Source organism: Schistocerca nitens, chromosome 8 (genome assembly GCF_023898315.1).
Source record: "Schistocerca nitens isolate TAMUIC-IGC-003100 chromosome 8, iqSchNite1.1, whole genome shotgun sequence".
NCBI lineage: Eukaryota > Metazoa > Arthropoda > Insecta > Orthoptera > Acrididae > Schistocerca > Schistocerca nitens.
Genome location: NC_064621.1, coordinates 200,272,188 through 200,291,614, shown reverse-complemented (window position 1 = coordinate 200,291,614; position 19,427 = coordinate 200,272,188). Strand labels below are relative to the sequence as shown.

Genomic DNA, 19,427 nt, shown 5'->3' with positions numbered 1-19,427 from the left:
TCTGGGTAAGCCAACATGCTCACAAGTGCAATTAAATTACAACTATCCTTGTTTTACTTCACTTTTGCAAACAATCCATTAGCACATTTCATTTCAAAAAGCAAGTACTGCATTATTCTAGCAAACAATACCAGTTGCCTTAGAAACAGCTAATTTGGCACTTAAGCCCACATTACACTGTAAATGATTTTCATCAAATATTTTTATATAAATCTTTGATGGTGTACTGGATTACTTTTATTATATGTCTTAGCGCGATGTTGGTTTATATAAAAGATTTGTTGAAGAATGCTGGCAAAGTAATAAGGGCCATCTAAAAAAGTTGAATGTATTTCCATGTTCTAAAACAATTATTTGGGATTCCCACCCCTACTATATAAACATACTTTGAACAGCTGTTTCAAATATTCTATATTTACTATGTCCTCATTATATGGTTTCTTTCAGAGTAAAATTAACTTCAGAAGAAGTTCTGCATTTATCTGGGCAGTTCCTTAACCTTTATTCTCTACTCTTTCTTTAAAGAACATCTTTAATTCATACTTTACATGTCCACTTGCGATTTTTAACCCCCTGCACTACCCCCCCCTCCCTTTACCCCCCCCCCCCCCCACACACACACACACACACACACACACACACACACACACACAGAGAGAGAGAGAGAGAGAGAGAGAGAGAGAGAGAGAGAGAGTTACGCTGATAACTGTTCTCCTTTATACTATTTTTATCCCTTCCATCTTTGTTCTATTTAATCTGAACCGAAAGAGTGTCAAGAGCAGATCAGGGAGGATATTTCAATTAACAGTTATGAAGTCTTCCTTACTTTCAACTATGTCAACCCACGAAACTAACTCTCGTATTTATTTCTCTCGTTTTTTTATGCGTGTTCTAAGTTTTCCCATTTCCTTCATTGGTCAATATTTCTCATACAGCATTCCCTTTGGCAGGAAGGAAGGAAGGAAGATTGGGTTTACCGTCACATCAACATTGAGGTCATTACAGACAGTACTTCTGGACTCTCTTTACAATCACAGAGGTCTTCAATGTACAACTGACATCTGCATTCCCTTATCTTTTGTATCTAAGGTCACTGACAAACCATGTTAAAACACCAGAAACAGATATTTGTGGAATAGGCTAACTATGATATAAATTCAAGTAATGCATTTTATGACACCAGTTTACTCCCTAGTTATTTATACCATGGATAACATTACCATTCAGTTAGTTTGGCAATGCAGATCAAACTCAACAGAGTTTTTTTCTGTTCAGAAGTTATTTCTTTATTTTCCATTCATTTAATCATCATCATCATCATCATCATCATCATCATCATCATAAGAAGAAGAAGAAGAAGAAGAAGAAGAAGAATCAATGTAAACATGAGTAAGAAGCATTCAAAATGTCAGAAATACATTCTTGAAGATGCACTGTGACTAGCAGACATTGTGTCAGGAATCAAGAATTTTGTGAAAAAGAAGATAAATTTCTGAAACACATATCAACATTCTATCTCTAAGTAGGCTGGATTATGGATCCGATATTGGTAGTTTGGCTAGTAAGAGAGAATGTGTTTTTTCTAAACTTCAGAGTAAAACATGAGAAAAAGTTAATATCTGCCCTGCAAACGCAACAGAGGCAGCAAACGTGGTAGTTCATATGTGGAACATACAGTAAAGTATATGTGATGAGAAAGTTATCAATTGTACGATACTACTGTTGGTCCAATTCTGTTGCATTCAAGCTAAGCTAACACGCTCATGAGAACAACTATGTGATACCCTATACTGATACAGCTCCTGTGATAATTAAGATTCTATACAATAAAGCACTGATATTGAAATAGTAACTACTTTGTGAAAAATTAAGTTTGCCATGGTAGACATTCATGCTTTTTCCGAGCCTCCTCCAATCTGTAATACAGAAACTGTGAAGAAAACTTTGAAACCCACAATTCTGAGGTATTATCACTGGCAAGTTTATTTAATTGGATAAATAAAAAATCTACTCACCAAGTAGTGGCAGAACACACACATAAAAAACACTTGTAATTGCAAGCTTTCGGAGCCAGTGGCTCGTCCTTCAGACAGAAGGGTTGAAGGGAAAGGAAGAGGGGTGAAGGAAAAGGAATGGAGAGGTCTAGGAAAAGGGGTAGATTTCAGGAAAGTCACCCAGAGCTGTGGGTCAGGCGAGACTTACTGTATGGGGTGGGACTGCATTGGATAACATTTGAAAACCTGAGAGCTTAAAGGTTGAAGACAAGGTAATATGCAGACAGAGATTACTGATTCAACATCATGTATGAGTTAATAAGAGTGAAAAGCTGAGTGCATTGTACGCAACAGATGTGGGAGGGGGGGTGGGGGGTGAAAAATAGATGGGAAAGACAATGAAAGTTGTAGAAAACTAAAAAGAGAGTAAAGCAAATAGCAGTTCCAGTGAAGAAATGCTGAGGCGAAGAATCCAGATGTTTGTTTGGGGGAAGAGTCCAGATGGTGTGTGTGGTGAAACGGGCGCCATGGTCACAAATGTCATGTTGTACAGTATGCTCTGCAACAGGATATTGAGAATTGCCATTATACACCCTCTGCCTAGGTCCAATTCATCCTAATTGATAATTTGGTGGTAGTCATGCTGATGTCGAAGGCCAGACAGTGTTTACATAACAGCTGGTATATGACGTGTTGTTTCACAGGTGGCTCTCCCTTTGATAGCATACATTCTGCCAGTTACAGGACTGTTTTAGGTGGTGGTAGTAGGGTGCATAGGTGAAGTCTTGCACTGGGGACTGTCACAGGGGTAGCAGCCATAGTGTAGGAGATTGGTGCATAAGAAGCGTAGGGTCTGACAAGAATATTGCCAAGATTGGGAGGGCGGCGGAAAGCTATTCTAGGTGTGGTGGGCAAAATTTCACACAGACTGGATCTCATTTCAGGGCACGATTTTAGGAAGTCATGGCCCTGTCGGAGTAGATGATAACACATTCCAGACCAGGATAATACAGAGTCACCAATGGTGTGATCCAAAGTTGTTTTGTGAAGGGATCAGCAGTACCAGGATTGGATGTGATGGCACGGGAAATCTGCTTTTTAACTAAGCTGGTGGAGTAATTACATGCAGGGAAGTCTGAGGTGAGAATGGTGGTGTACTGCTGTAAAGAGTCTGCATCCGAACAAATACATTTGCCTCAGATACCAAAGCTGTATGGGAGGGAATGTTTGACATGGAAAAGATGGCAATTTAAGTACTGTTGTTTGTTGGTAGGTTTAATGTGGACGGAAGTGTGAAGCTGGCCTTCGGTGAGGACGAGATCAACATCAAGGAAAGTGGCATGGGTTTCTGAATAGGACCATGTGAAATTTAATTTGGAGAAGTTATTCAGAGATTCAAGGAATTTTAGCAGGTCAGCTACACCATGAGTCCATATGGTAAAGATGACATCAATGCAACTAAACCAAACCAGGGGCTGACGACGTGGATCTCAGGAAAGCCCCCTCCAAGTGACCCATGAAAAGGTTGACATAGGAAGGAGCCATCCTGGTTCCCATAGCTGTACCCCTGATCTGTCTTTATGTCTGCCCATCAATGGTGAAGTAGTAGTCCAGAGCACACCATTGGTGACTCTGTATTATCCTGGTGTGGAATGTGTTTATCAGCTACTTCAACAGAGCCATGACTTCCTAAAATCAAGCCCTGAAATGACATCTATTCTGTCTGAAATATTGCCCACCACACCTAGAATAGCTTTCAGTCACCCTCCAAAACTCTGCAATATTCTTTTCAGACCCTATGGTCCTTCTGCATCCATCCTCCTATCCTATGGCTCCTACGCCTGTGACAGTCTCACTGCAAGACTTGTCCTATGCACCCTACTACCACCACCTATAACAGCTCTGTAACTGGCAAAACATATATCATCAAAGGGAGAGCCACCTGTGAAACAACGTCATATACCAAGCTGTCATATAAATACTGTTCGGCCTTCTACATCGACATGACTACCACCAAATTATCAATAAGATGAATGGGAGTAGGCAACTCTCAATATCCTGTTGCAGAACATGCTCTATAACATGACATTCGTGACCTGTTTCACCACATGCACCACCTGGATTCTTCCCCCAGACACAAGTTTCTCAGAACTCCGCAGGTGGGAACTAGCACTACAATGTGTCCTAGGTTCTTGCCGCCCACCTGGCCTTAATTTACATTAATTTCTTCTGTCTCAGCATTTCTTCATTGTAACTGCTATTTGCTTCACTCCGTTTTAGTTTTCTACAACTTCCATTGTCTTTCCCATCTATTTTTTACCACCCACCCTCCCACATCAGTTGCATACAATGCACTTAGCTTTTCACTCTTATTAACTCATGCATGATGCTGAATCAGTAATCTCTGTCTGCATATTACCTTGTCTTCAACCTTTAAGCTCTCAGGTTTTCAAATGTTATCCAATGCAGTCCCCAACAATCAGTCTTTCCTTCTCACCCCGTACAGTAAGTCTCGCCTGACCCACAGCTCTGGGTGACTTTCCTGAAATCTACCCCTTTTCCTAGACCTCTCCATTCCTTTTCCTTCACCCCTCTTCCTTTCCTTTCAACCCTTCAGACTGAAGAAGAAGCCACTGTCTCCGAAAACTTGCCAATTACAATTGTCTTTTATGTGTGTGTTCTGCAGCTGTTTGGTGATTAGATTATTGATGTACCCAATTAAATAATTTGGTCAATAATTGATTGTTTTCATTGGAGAGCTGGATGTATAAATGGCACTGAATGATAAATGGGAGTAATATGCATGACCAACAGAAAGTAAGAATTATAATTCTTTTTCACTGTTTGTATATTCATTCTTCATCCTCTTTTGCAGTTCTTGCACATATAAAAAAAAATTATCATGTCCTGTTTATTAGCAATTATACTGTATTATGACACACAGAGGAAAGAACAGTTCCCACTATTTGCAAGGAATATCACAGTTCCTTTCACATTGGTGAGGTACATACTTAAGACACACAATGACGTCTCATGTTTTCCCTGAATTGGATATAGGAGAAAAAGTAACTATTGTATACATAACTTTAGTTTGTGCAACCATCTCTAGCAGCTCTAGGAGGGAGGATATGGTCGCTGGCCCACTTATTTACATCTACATACATAGTTTGCAAACCACAATACGATGCACTGTGGAGGATACCTGGTACCAGTACTAGTCTTTCCTTTCTCTGTTCCATTCGCAAACAGAGTGAGGTAAATGCGTCCAACTATATACCTCCATATGAGCCCTAATCTATCTAATGTACATCTGAGGTAGTAAACTTCACATGATGCTTCTCTAAATGATCGCAATAGTGTTTTGCAAAAAGAATTTGATTTCCCTCAAGTGATTTCCATTTGAGTTCATGAATCACCTCTGTCATACTCACATGTTGACTGAATCCACTGGGAACAAATCTAGCAGCTCACCTCTGAACTGCTTGTATCTTCCTTTAATCCAAGCTGGTGGAGAGCCAAACACACTAACAGTATTCAATAGTGCATCACACAAGTGTCCTTTATGCAGTATCCTTTACAGGTAAACCACACTTTCCTAAAATTCTCCAAATAAACTGAAAATGACCGTTTGCCTTTCCTACTACCATCCTTACATGCTCGTTCCATTTCATACTGCTCTGTAACGTTGCGACTAGTTATTTAACCAATATGACTGTGTCAAGCAGCACACAATCAATGTTGAATTCAAAAACTGAGGGATCGTTTTCCTACTAAGCTGCATTAACTTACATTATTCTATGTTTAAAGCAAGTTGCCATTCAGCAAACTGCCATAAATTGCTGTTCCCATGTCCTTGAGATCATTTATCTGAAGATAAATGAGCAGAAGAGTGTATGAGCAGTCCAATCCAACTTTCCTGGGGCAGTCCTGAAGATCCCCTTATCTCTGACGGGCATTCGCTATTGAGGACAACATACTAGGTTCTAATACTTACGAAGTCTTTGAACCACTCATGTACCTGGGAACCTATTCTGTATACTCGTATACGAGTCATTCCATGTCAAATCAACACACCTATTTTACCTTACCCTCTTAGATTTTGCTGAAAGTTGGTATACTTATAGTGGGCAACTGAGACTAAGAAAAATACCAAATTTCAATTTTTTACCTCAAACCATTCCTGAAATATGGCTATGTAAACTTTTCAAAAACCAGCCAAAAATGTGTGAACGGACTTTTTTTTTTTAAATTGTCCTAGGAGCTGCCCTAATTGAGCTAGAGAACTGGGAAATGTGTCATTTTGCAGCATATTGCATGCTCTTTCCAGGGATATACAAAAAAACATAGCTTCTAATTAATAATCATTTCAAAATACTAATTAATATTTTGATTTAAATTTAATTTTTTTTTACAAAAGTACATAATTGAAAATTTTCAAAATATTTCCATAACTACTTCATACAATTGTAAATCACATGGCAAAATATAAATCTGGGATGATGATGATGAGTTCATTGTTAAAAAAAATTATTCCGGACTCTTGTTTTTCACTAATGGCCCTAGTTTGAACAAATTGACCTTTAACAAACAGGAATTTCTTTAAAATACACTGAAAGGTAAGTAAAAAAAGTATTAGAAATATCAAAACATCACCTTATTAAACCAAAACTAATCAGCATATTTTATAATTAAGTTGATTGTTTATTTTAATTTCATAAAACTTCACTAACAGTATATTAACCAATATAACAAAAACAAGAAATTGAGCATTTAACTACAAACTGAAATAAAGTATGAATAAGTACAAGTATTTACATAATAGTTCTGGTCCACGATGTTTGAAATGGAACTATTACACAAATTAAATACATAATGCTTGTTTTTGAGTAACAGGTATCTGTACATAGCTAAATTTAACACAATAGGCACTAACAATAATCTTGAAACAACTTTCTATAAAATATACATTAACACTAACCTGAGACAAAAATTAAGTTTTGAGTTGAAAGCAGTTTCCAAATAAATTGTCTTGGAACTTCACATACTACATTTTAATAAAGCTGACTGGGTTTGGTTTACGTCACTTTCATTAAGAAAGTATGTTCTCCCTGTCGGAGAAAATGGATTCACTTTTGTGAGAACATCCACAACTGACACCCACAAGACATCTGCATGTGGAGGATAAGAGAATGACTTAGCTGGTCCACGTGGATGAAGAAAAGTTATTTTCACTTCAAGTTCTTCGTTATTTTCTAAAATGTACCCAAGCCACCAGTTTCTGCCATATACAGTGGTGACATAGCCTGATACATCTCGTAACTTCAGTTTGTCTGGTGATGTAGTTACTTCCCTCTCCCAACTCTGCATATCACCTGAGAAGTATTTGACTATTAATTTTGATGTAGTGTTGGGAATGAAAGCATGAAATTGCTGTGTTCCTTTGATTGTCAAAGCCTCTTCCAAGTCGGCTTTTTAAGAATATTTCTGAAGCTGCGTAGTCTTCTTGAGTGGAATATGCAAAATCAACTTTTGTGATATTATCTACTGCCCACTCCACTCAAATAGATCTCGTGCGGTTTGGATCTGATTTTGGTATCGCCTTTGCAAACTTGCACGATCTGCCAGTCTCTTTACTGAATCCCCTACTCCATCACAAGGCCCTTTCCCATGTGCTGTGGCTGAAAAGTGCCACTCAGCTTTTATGTTGAAGTCTTCCTCATGAAAGCAAAGGTTCAGGAAGTTTTTCTTATTTTTATACTGAGCGGCAGAACCATCAGAATAATAGTATATCTTTTTTGGAATCTTTTGAAATTTATTTGTTAGATATGAAATTAGCTTCTTTTGAAAGGTGTAAACTGCAGTTGTATTGTGCTCCAGGCAATCAGAAACAATAATAAAACTCATATGCTCAATTTTGTCTTCCTGTTTGTAATATATAACAAAAGGATGAATGGTAATCTGTTTTCTTGTCCAGTGGGAACTCTGAGCTTCATCCTGTAGAACTATACTCTAATTTTCTGAAAAATCACATATGACAACAAATTCAGATTCCATAAGGTTTTCTCTAGTGGAGTTAAGTTGCTTGGCAATGAAGTCATGCTGAATCAAAGTCGACATCGTACTACAAAATAAATCGATGAATTCTTCAGAAGTTTTCTGAACAATTTCGAGATTACATCGGTCAACTGACATCCACTGTCGGAACTGAACTTGTTCAATTATAAGTTCTCATGAAAAGATTCTTTTAAAATTTTAAGTATGACAGTTTCTCCTGGGCAGTGTTCACAGTTTCCCATGTTGCAATCAACTGATGATGGGTTGCAAAGCATTTTTGCAATGCACTGCTTATAATTGTTTAAGCTGCTGTTTGTTACTGTATTTAGTTTGGCATTTTCTATCATTAATTTTATGTTTTGGTGAGTTGTGCACACGCAGACAGTGTGTGTGTGCACCACTCCGGCCAGCTAATACACAATGTTTTGGTCTCAGCTCAGCAAACTTAGAGAAACCTATTTTTATGTTAGGAAACTTGTCTTTAAAATGCTTGTAAGCTTCTTTAAGGTTACACAAAATAAGTCTTTTTGATATTTTTGTTTTATTTCCACTTGTTTCTGAAATTGTCACACAATCTTTAATACCTGGCATTGCCCTGCTAACTTCATCATTTTCATAAAATGAATGTACAGTTTTGACAGTTTCTGTTGGTAAACACTTTCCTGGTTTTGGGTTTGGACCTTCCATAAATCCTTTCTCTTTCAAAATTCTTTTGGACTGCCAAACAATGTTAATTAGGAGCATTAAATTCCTTCATTTTCCTGACACTCCACTTTTCAGGTAAACTTGTAAGAATCATTAGTTTTTTTACTCTACTTATAGAATTTTTAAAGTTTCTTTTAAGATTTTCAAGAACGGATTCATTAGTATCAGTATCTGACGAAGTAGTTTCAGGAGCAACAAAAAGTTTACGTGTCATTGATGAATTTTCTTCACTTTTGATTTGGCGTAATGCCTACATGTTAGTTTTCTCTTGTCAATTGGGGACTCACCTAGTTCTTGAAGTGCTGTGGTTTTTGGTTGGTTTATTTGAGGAAGGAGACCAGACAGCGATGTCATCGGTCTCATCGGAGTAGGGAAGGACGGGGAAGGAAGTCGGCCGTGCCCTTTGAAAGGAACCATCCCGGCATTTGCCGAAGTGCTGTGTTAAATGTTTTAACAGCTACTGAAGTTGGAGTGAAGTCAGGGTCTTCGTCTCGGATGATTATCTCTGAACCAGAAGATTCTTCTCCAACACTTTCATCACTGATGGGCTCTGGTGTATTTTTCAATTTGGTTACATCTTTCCTACATTTATCACAAATCTTGGCACCACTTGGTATTTGAGGAAATAATTTGGGCATCCATGTTGTGACATTTCTCAGTTTTTTTTTTCTGTCTCTAATAAAATGATTTGACTTCTTCAATGGATTACAACACTGCACTCTTACAGCACTGCACTTTTTACTTGGTTCCATATTTATACAAAAACCACTTATAAACTGTCCTTCAATGTATAGATTTACTTGAAAATGAACTGTTAAATATAATAGATACAGACTGGTCAACACAGAGTTAACAACTGATTTGCACTAAAACCACAGTGCACAATAATGCTGTAGGCACACAAAGCCTCAGAAGGTAACAACGCAGACTATATCAACTCAACAATGGCTCCAGTCTCTGAATTATTGTACAGACATCAAGCCCTATGTATACGGTCCTCTACTGACATACTACCTTAAAGGTCAGTTTGGTCAAACTAGGGCCATTAGTGAAAAACAAGAGTCCGGAATATATATATATATATATATTTTTTTAACAATGAACCCATCATCATCCCACATTCATATTTTGCCATGTGATTTACAACAGTATGAAGTAGTTATGGAAATATTTTGAAAATTATCAATTATGTACTTTTTGTAAAAAAATTAAATCAAAATATTAATTACCATTTTGAAAAAGGTTATTAAATAGAATATATGTTTTTTGTCTATCACTGGAAAGAGCATGAAAAATGCTGCAAAATGACACCTTTCCCAGTTCTCTAGCTCAATTAGGGCAGCCTCCTAGGGCAATTTAAAAGAAGTCCGTTCACACATTTTTGGCCAGTTTTTGAAAAGTTTACATGACCATATTTCAGGAATGGTTTGAGGTAAAAAATTGAAATTTGGTATTTTTCTTAGTTTCAGCACCCACCATAAGTATACCAACTTTCAGCAAAATCTAAGAGGGTGAGGTAAATTTTTTATTTAAAGTATGTTGATTTGACATGGAATGACTCATATTTGTTCATAGTCTGCAGTGGTGCACCGTGTCAAATGGAATCTGCTCATTGCCCTCCATCCATGGTTTGCAGGATATCTTGTGAGAAAAGGGCTAGCTGAGTTTCACAAGAGCAATGCTTTCTAAATCCAAGCTGATTTACAGACAAAAGCTTCCCCGTTTCAATGAAATTTTAAACCTTGGTGCCATCCCCGCATATCGTGAATCATGTGGTCGTGACAATATTCATATTTTGTGAACAGTTCAGGATACTGAAACATTTTTTGCAAATGATGGCATGCGAAGAAGGCACACATGTTGCACGATGAATATTCTAAACTTTTTATATGGTGGAACAGAACATGTAAACACATAAATAGTGCTCAAGAAAAACCCAGAGGCTACGTCCTCAGCACCTGGGGAGCAGTGGAGCATGACATGGTAACTTACCCACAGCGATCAAAGGGTTAAACCACTGTGAGTCTTTTCCATCCTTAGTAAACTTCCCTCAGCACATCCTTGTGCACGGCGCAATTTACAATCTGTTTAAACTTTGGCCATAACCTCTCTACGACCATCATACTGGAACTAAATGACGTCCATTCATTGTCTAAGTGAGATGCAAACACCTCTTCCCAGCAAAAACACTCTCCTAGCCTTCTTGATGGATTTGTTAACTTCAGTAACCATTGTCACAATAATGACATAATGATGAGTAATCCTGTCTCTTAAGTGACACTGTCATACAGCCAGACATGTTAGTAGCTACAAAGTCTAAAATATTTCCTTTTTGTGTCGGCTGTCTAAAAAGCTGCTCAAGACAGCTTTTGGAAAACTGTGTTCAAATGTACTTCACAAGACTGGGTATTATACCAATAATGAAGTGCCGTTGAGCATCTCACCACTACACATATCAATTTGTGACATTATCTGTTGCCACATAACCCACAGGAAAGAATTGTAGAAGCTACTGCATAAATATTTTTAATTACACTGCACAACTTCATGCAATTAATGGCCACTGAAAAATTTCAGATAAATACCGTAAACATTCTGATGCCCATTTCTGGTAAGTCTTAACACAGCAAAGCAATTTTCAAGTAACCCTTTACAATAAATATTACAAGCACTATGCCTTGCACATAAGGGCAAGAGCTGCAAACATATTTTATCGGGTACATATAAAAGGCGTACAACTTTGCTTCCACTGTTCTTCCCCAACATTTGAGACTTTAATGAAACAAATTGGTTATACATGTATCATTCGAAGTATTTTCCATCACTGGCCACTACTTTCTCCCACCTTTCGGGCAGTGTACAAATCCCACGTCAAAAAAATTGTTCATCTTTTGAAGCGATCCACAAATCAATCCAATTTGTGACTTCTTCATGAGATCAGAAGTGTTGGTCAGCCAGGCCATGCGCCATTGATCTAAACAGGTGATAGTCAGAGGGAGCAATGTCTGGAGAATATGGGTGGGTGGGGTAGGACTACCCATTTTAATGTTTCCAAGTATGTTTTCATCTCTGTCGCAATGTGGGGTCAAGATTTGTCATGCTGCAAAATCACTTTAACATGCCTTTCGCTGTATTGCGGCCAGTTGTCTTAATGCTCAGCTCAAACGAATTAGTTGGGTTCGATAACGAGCACCTGTGATCGTTTCACTTGGTTTTAACACCTCATAGTACATGACGCCGAGCTGGTCCCACAAAATGCAGAGCAAGATCTTGGAGCCGTGAATATTCGATGAACCGTGAATATTCGATTTGGCCGTCGTAATGAACCCATTTTTCGTCCCCGGTCACAATGCAATGCAGAAATCCCTTTTGTTTTTTGCCTCTGAAGTAACTTTTCACAAACACACAAACGCCGTTCAACGTCTCTTGGTTTCAGCTCACATGGGCCTGAATCATACACATAAGCCTTGAGACATTTTGAAATGACTTGCTGTGTCACTCCCACTAATGGTGCCAATTCTGTTTGAGTTTGACGCGAGTATTCACTCAGGAATTTCTCCAATTCTGCATCTTCGAAAAATTCTCTCTTCCATCACTATGCCGATCTATGACATTAAAATCACTGTTCTATAAGCTTTGAAACCACTCACAACACGTTCTTTCACTATCAGCATCCTTACCATACATACTTGAGAATATTCAATGAGACAGCCGCTGTTTTCTTCATAGTAACACCTCCCACAAATGACGAGAATTAGGCTCGTACACTGACATTTTCAAATCAAGAATTACTTTATGATGCAGACAAAAGTAGACTAATGTCTGAATGAGGTTATGTTGACCAAGGTCCAAGCTAACTTCCTGACATCTGCGATCTGTTTATTTCAACCGCTACTTACCGTTGTCGCCATCTATCAGCTAAAGGCGGATGCAAAGTTGTACACCTTATGGTTTTACTGTTCATGTGGCACTATCCACTCAAAACCAAAATGTGTAAAATACATTGAGCTGCACCGCAGACTGAGTTCAATACGTCACATATCTCTCCTTTTTCTTTTGCCAATGCTTGTTGATGTGAAAAATACAAACTTGCACCATGATTCCTAGTCCCTGTTAAACTGTAGGTCCTCTCAATTACTTGCTGAGTAAGTCAGCTCAAAGGTTTGAGGAAGGCTATGGCATACCATCTCCAACAGGACCATGTCTAGTAAAACAGTGTAGTGTTCGAATCAACCTTCCAGTTGATGAAAGTTTTTTTACTTTCAAGTGGCATAAAAAAGTATTTAAGCTTCTCCACATTTCCTTAAGTAGTGGGTTTTTATTTCAGATATGTGACTTCTTGAGGAATTCTAAGAGGTTCTCTACATCATGCTTTGGATGTAAGCAGTATATCACAGATGTGTCAACGACTATACAACTGGTAAGCAATTTAATAGCTCACTGTGTCACATATTTTCCCAGCATTGAAATGAAGTCAGCAATGAAACAAATTAAAATACATTTCTATATAAGAGTTTACTTGTTTTCAACTTGTGATCATTAGGTTGAATCAGATGCATCAGTTCCTCATTGAGATAGTATATCGAATTTACAAGCATCGGGTGGTTATAATTAAACTGATGGTGTTTCAAACACTGAAGTACGGGTTGTAGACATCGCAAGATGCTGAAATGTTGCAGGTATGTTCATTGATCAGTGCACTTACGAAGTATGCTGGAAAAAAATAATAGTTCCACTTTCTGCCATCAGGAGGAAATATGGTGCTGTAAGCAGTAAGAATGTGGTGTGAGTGCAGGAAAAATGGAGAAACCGTCAAACACATGATAACAGTGGTTCTGGCACTTCTATTAGGACATGGTCACAAGTTACAACATGTGTTCAACACGGTCTCCCGACTCCACAACATGGTGAATCTACTAACATAGCACAGTCGACAGTTGCCAGTGTAGTCAGAGCAGTATGTCCTCGTATGCTGTCCTTCGCATCACGAAGAGTCTGAATACATCACTGACACACACGAGCTTTCACATGGACTCACAACCAGATGTCAAATGGACTTAAGTCAGGTGATCTGGAAGGCCACACTCTTAACTGTCAGGTGATGAAGTGATCACTAATGAACGTTTCTCAAAGCAAATCATTTACCTAGCAAGCGACATGTAGGGGTCACCCCGTCTTGCATGAAAATAGTGATGCGGATGAAGCTGCGATCTTGTAAAGCAGGAATCATATGTTGCACAAGGATGTCCTTATAATATGCATATTTCACTGTACACCTAACAGGCCCACAAGGTATCATCCCCTCAAAGAAAAACAGACCAAGAACAAAGGAGCTGGTGAAACCATATCACAGTCACGTGAGATGGGTGCAATGGATGTTCCTTCAAACACATGGTGGAGTAAAACTCTGTATGCCACAGCCCTGCTTTCACAGTACAGCGCAGAGTAAAATGTGCCTTATCCACTATCAGAATATTCCCCTGCCAAAAAAATTAAGGGCAAAGTCATGGCTTTGCAGACCATCTTGAGGCTTTGTTTAGAGTACATTTGTGAATCTTGGAGGGTACCACTGTAAAATGCACCGCAAAAGCTTTTGAACTGTTGACCAGGGTAGAAACAATTCCCATGACACAGTTCAAGCACTAGGTGCAGAATTTGAGGCACTTGCTGCACAGTCCACTCCAGCAACACCAATTTCATCAACAATTGCCACGGGAATGCGCTGCCTACCTCTCTTTGCCACACCACCTAATCCACCAATTTCTTCAAATTTTGTGATCATATTCTTTAGTTTGTAGCTGTTTCTGTCACTGCTATTGCCACATTGCAGCACTGCTATTGATGCCATTCTGAGAAAACAACTTTACCAGCAGGGAACGGTCTTTCTTCTCAATAGCCACTGCGTTCATACGAAAACTTTCATCTTTTTAAACCTTTACACAATTAGTTACTTCACAAAAGAAATCAACATGCATAGCCAAGTGATGTGATGTTTCAGCATCCTACGGATGTATACAGCTCCCACTGAAGCACTCAGAATACTGTCAGTTTAATTATAACCATCCGGTATGCTTCATTAATATTTTTTCATTCTGAGAGGCAACTATGCTTGTGAACAGGTTTTCACAATTCTTAAACCCAATTGTAGGGAATAATGACTGGCACTAAGGCTCAGGCTCAGAAGCCACATACTAAGCTAACTCAAATGTTCATATTAAACCGCCTACATCCCCTTCTACATAGATATTTGCTGATGCAAGTCATTCTCAAATTTGAACTATGTAATTCATTAACTTTTATGTCGACTTATTGGACATAATTTTTGTAGTTTCCAATTGCAATGAAAACCAAATGAGCTCAAGCAGGTACAGACCTATGATTAAACACCAAATAGTGCCAATTCTGGTCAGTCCACACAATAATCATCACAGAGTGGCAAAAACACGGTGATAAACTTCAAATGAAGACAAAGGAAAGATTGTCATGCAGCAGTGGAATCTTTTATTTTTTATACCTTGTTTCCGGTGACTACAGTGAACCATCCTCCGGTTCCCAGCCTCCAAAATCAAAGACACATTGTCGATCACAAGCTTGATCCCAGTATCAAAATCTCCAAAATTCTGATTTTAGTAGCTTCCTCCTCTAACTGACCAACAAGTTCATTCCCTGAAATTACAATATGACTGTGCATCCAGAGAAATAAAATTGAAGTCCTAGTAATGCGGAGATCAGTGAAAATATAACGAATGATGAAAAACCATCAGGTTCCACGCCTAGCAGTGGTTATTGAGCTGTAGATTGTTGGGTCACAGACTAGGAAATTTGTTTGAGGTTGTGTGAATGGATTCTGATACCAGGTGCTAATTCTGTTGTAAAAACACTACAGCCGTACAGTAGGGAGTGTCCATTGTGAACCCCAGATTGTATGAAAGCTAAGCTGATGCGATCACTGACCTTCAAAGCTCTCCATATGGATGAGTTTTGAACCTGAAAATTCATCAAGAATTGAGAGGTAAATACCCTGGAACCCAGAGAGATCAACTATTTCATTTAGCCCGAAGTACAGATGGGTCAATCCATATGAAGTAGTCTAGTGATGGTTGCTTGACCATTTTTAAATATTTTAATTTTTTTAAGGTAAGGTGTGGGATGCGTCACCAATAGCCTCTCCCACACAAATGTCAACCTCGCCGGCACGTGGTATCCCCTGCTACGCTAACGAGGCTCTGGCGACCGAGTTTCTCCCGGGATAAGGAGAACCCTCTACTAAGTCAACGACCTTCTAGAGGGCGGATGAGCTGGTAGAGCAAGGGCACCCTCTTGTCCTTGGAGCGAGAAATCACTCCTAAAGACGGAAGAATCACCAAGGGTGGTCAACGGCATAGGATGCTGAAGGCAACGGGAAACCACAGCATTAAAGATCCAATGGATATCCCCAGGAAAACTCATCATGGCAGAGTTCAATGTCAAATTATCCGGAGTTTCAACTCCCCCACTCGGATCTCCGGGGGGGAGAGCCTTGAACAATGCCACAAGTAAATACAAAAATAATGCAACAATAGCAACTTGGAATGTAAGATCATTATACCAACCAGGCAAAGTAAATAATGTTATACAAGAAATGAAACGTCTAAAAATTAATATTTTGGGTGTAAGTGAAACAAGATGGCCTGACTCAGGAGAAATGACCATTGACAACATGAAAGTATATTACTCGGGAAATTCTGATAGCCAGCACAGGAATGGGGTAGGAATAATTTTAGATGAGTATGCTAGTAAATCTGTCAAAAGCATTTTACCAATCTCAGATAGAGTAATCAGTCTACATTTACAAACGAAACAAACAAATATTAATTTAATCCAAATCTATGCTCCAACAGCCGACAAAGACCAAGAAGAAATAGGAAAATTTTATGAAGAATTAACACAAGCAATAGGAACCTCAAAAAGCAGAGACATTATCATCATCATGGGAGATTTTAATGCCAAAATAGGTGAAGGAAGTGAAGGTGATCTTATTGGACCTTTTGGTTTAGGAACAAGAAATGAAAGAGGAGATTTGCTGTCACAATTTTGCCAGGAAAACAATCTGTCTATTACAAACACATTTTTTAAACTCCCAAAACTAAGACTTTATACTTGGAAATCACCAAGAGACTGTAATGAAGAAGTTTGCAGAAATCAAATTGATTTCATACTTATAAACAAGAGGTACAAAAATTCTATTCATGGTGTGAAAACATATCCGGGAGCTGATATATTTTCTGATCATAACCTTTTAGTAGCAAAGTTCCATGTGAAACTGAAAGCCATACAAAAGAAACAAAAGAAGGACTATATAAATACAACTATTCTAAGAGACCCCTTGACTAAACAAAAGACTTCTGAAGAGATTAATAAGGAATTAGTTAGGATAAAGAATAATCAAACAGAAGATATTGATGGCAAATGGGAACTTATAAAAGACACATTAAATAATGCATGTAAAAACACAATGGTGACCAAACACGACAACATGAAAAAGAAGTGGATGACAGAGAAGATATTACAATTGATGGAACAAAGAAGAATACTTAAAAATAGAGATGAAAGTGAGTATAAAAGATTACATGCAGAAATACGAAAAGAATCACGGCGAGCAAAAGAAGAATGGTACAAGGAACAATGCTCTGAAATTGAGAGTTATGAAACAAGACATGATAGTTTCAACTTACACAAAAAGTTAAAGATTTAGCTGGACTTAATAAAAAGAAAAGTACAAGTTTATTGTTAGATAAAAATGACAAAATAATTCCTGATGTTAAAGGTAAACTGGACAGGTGGACAGAATATGTCAAAGAACTATTTGAAGACACAAGGAAAGATCAAAAATTTTATGATAACATGATTGGAGAACGAGGACCAAGCATATCGAAAGAAGAAATATTACATGTTATCAACAAATTGAAGACAGGAAAAGCCCCTGGACCGGATAAGATACCAAATGACATCCTGAAACTCATAGGAATAGACCATATAGATATATTTGTACAATTGTTTAATGATATTTATAATTCGGGAATTATTCCTAGGGATTGGTTGACATCTGCCTTTGTTACATTACCCAAAAAGGCTAATGCCAAAACTTGTAATGATCACCGTACAATAAGCTTAATGAGTCACACCTCAAAGATATTTCTAAAAGTTATACACCAACGAATATACAAAAAAGTAGAAGAAGGTATAAGTGAAACACAATTCGGTTTTAGAAGTTCCCTCGGTACAAGAGAAGCATTGTTTGCTTTTAACATATTAGCGCAACGATGTATGGAGGTTAACCAGCCACTATATGTGTGCTTTCTGGATTATAATAAAGCATTTGACAAAGTTCGTCATGATCATCTCATAGAATTGTTAGAAAAGAAAACACTTGATAAGAAAGACATCCGCATTATATACAACCTCTACTACAATCAAACCGCAACCGTGAAGGTAGAAAATGAATTATCGAATGATATAGAAATAAAGAGGGGTGTGAGACAAGGTTGCGTTCTCTCACCCTTATTGTTTAATATGTATTCAGAAGACATAATCCAGGCAGCTCTATCAAATGAAATAGCTGGCATTAAAGTGAATGGGCTAAACATTAACAATGTTAGGTTTGCTGATGACACTGTACTACTAGCTGGAAACCTCAAAGATCTACAATTACTTCTTGACAAAGTCGCAGAAAAAAGTGAAGAATTTGGCTTGACTCTTAACGTAAGCAAGACTAAGTTCATGGTGATATCTAAAACACACCAACAAGAAAATCTTACAAGCAATAGGGAAAGAGTCGATCAAGTACGTAAATTTAAATATCTCGGAACAATTGTAAATGAGGAGATTGAAAGCTCAGAAGAAATTAAATCGAGAATAGGACAGGCCAGAAGTATCTTTAATAAGATGAAAAATGCATTCTGTTCGAGAGACATTTGTTTAAACACAAAAATGAGGTTGCTAAGATGCTATGTATTCTCAAAATTATTATACGGAATGGAAGCGTGGACATTGAAAAAGAAGGACATGAACAGTTTAGAAGCTTTTGAACTGTGGGCATATAGAAGAATACTTAGAATTAGTTGGGTGTCGAGGATTACTAATCAAGATGTCCTAAGAAGAATGGGAAAGGAAAAAGAATTAATTAAAACTATTAAAGTAAGGAAGCTACAATATTTAGGCCATGTTATTAGGGGAGTAAATTACAAAATATTGCGAATAATACTAGAAGGGAAAATTTGTGGGAAGAGAACGAGGGGTAGAAGACGGACATCCTGGATTGACAATTTAAAAAATTGGTACAACTGTTCAACGTCAGAACTCCTTAGATCGGCCAAATCAAGATCAGAAATTGCCATGATGACAGCCAACCTTCTTAGAGGAGACGGCACATGAAGAAGAATATGTGATTGCCCTATATTTGAGAAGTTCAAAACAGTTTTTTTTAAAATAATTTATCTTGCACCTGAATGGCGCCAATTTTTATTTGTAGGTGCGCGACAATTTTTCAGTCTGGAGACATTAGCGAAAATTTTAATATCTCTGCACTGGGTTAAGTTACAACATTTCAATTGACATGATTGTTTTTAGAAGTGTCCTCTACAACATTGACTACTACACAAAATACCCTAAATTAAAAAATAACCAGCCAAAATG

At 37.9% G+C, this 19,427-nt stretch overlaps 1 protein-coding gene across 1 annotated transcript in view; it reads right to left on the bottom strand.

Moving 5' to 3' along the window:
- LOC126198716 (B-box type zinc finger protein ncl-1-like) overlaps nucleotides 1-19,427 on the bottom strand; it is a 154,814-nt gene that overhangs the window by 111,696 nt on the left and 23,691 nt on the right. The window lies entirely within an intron of this gene.